Consider the following 1,107-nt stretch of genomic DNA (forward strand, 5'->3'; position numbering starts at 1 on the left):
GTAGCAGGAATTTTAGATAGAATTCTCCCCTAATGTTTTCAGTAGATGATTTAAGCGCCTGCTAAATGGATAATTCAATTTTTCTTTAGTTGTTCTTACTAGCGATATAATACATCTTATAATACACACAGTAAAAATGGTTATCGCGTGGTTGGGGATGAAAAAACATGAGAATTGGCAAAGTGGTGATATTTTGCACAACAGTGCCCACCACCCACTATATTTAGGATATGGTGGGTTGGGCCGCGAGTTAAAAAAAAACAGAAAACCAATATCCCTAGCCCTGCAAAAAATTCACACCAATGTTGTCAATTTTCCTTCTCTCGCGAACCTCCGGGTGTGGGGGAGTGTTCTTCCTCCAGCTTCCTCTTATCACCCTGGTTGGCAATGGCAAATATACAATGCGCAATCCACTTTTTATACGCATGGCACCCTTGTTTTCCTCTATATTCTTGGATTTTGACTTTTGAACAACTGTTAATTCTAATAGAATGGTCAAATCTCGAGTTGGCGTTTTAGGACCGGGTACATCAATCAGATATGGAGAGGATGGTCGTAACAAAACCGGAAATTGGGAGGGATGGACTGGGAATCCCTCTCTCCTCATCCCCTCATCCGGTTCATGAAGACGTGTACTTGACCATTTGACAATGACTTCTGAGGAGGCAATCATATCATCAGAGGAGCATCTTCCATACCAATTTGCCAGAAAAACATCACGCACATGTTCTGCTGCGCTTTCTGAAAGCCCAGCGTTGATTATTAGGACCGCACAGTTTACCGCAGCTATGATACATCGGTTAATAATTGTGGATGCCATCAGCTATCATAATCATGGAAACCCTTGAAACAGGAGGCCCGTTAATGACAGATCTAAAATGCTACTGGAAGGAGGGGTTGGGAAATAGTCCCTTGTAAGCGCCCTTCACCGTCACCATCGGTGGATGCTGGCTCTGTGGTATCTGTAACTCCTTGTATATTTGGGCCTGTCCAAACACCTATCTCTGATATACACTTGCTACCATAGGCGCTAGAGCTGCTGCTCGGGTCCAGTGATGGAAAAACTCACCGACGACTAAATAGAGAGAGGCGTCACGTCACCCCACT

Source organism: Histoplasma capsulatum, genomic scaffold (genome assembly GCF_000149585.1).
Source record: "Histoplasma capsulatum NAm1 scaffold_1 genomic scaffold, whole genome shotgun sequence".
Lineage (NCBI taxonomy): Eukaryota > Fungi > Ascomycota > Eurotiomycetes > Onygenales > Ajellomycetaceae > Histoplasma > Histoplasma mississippiense.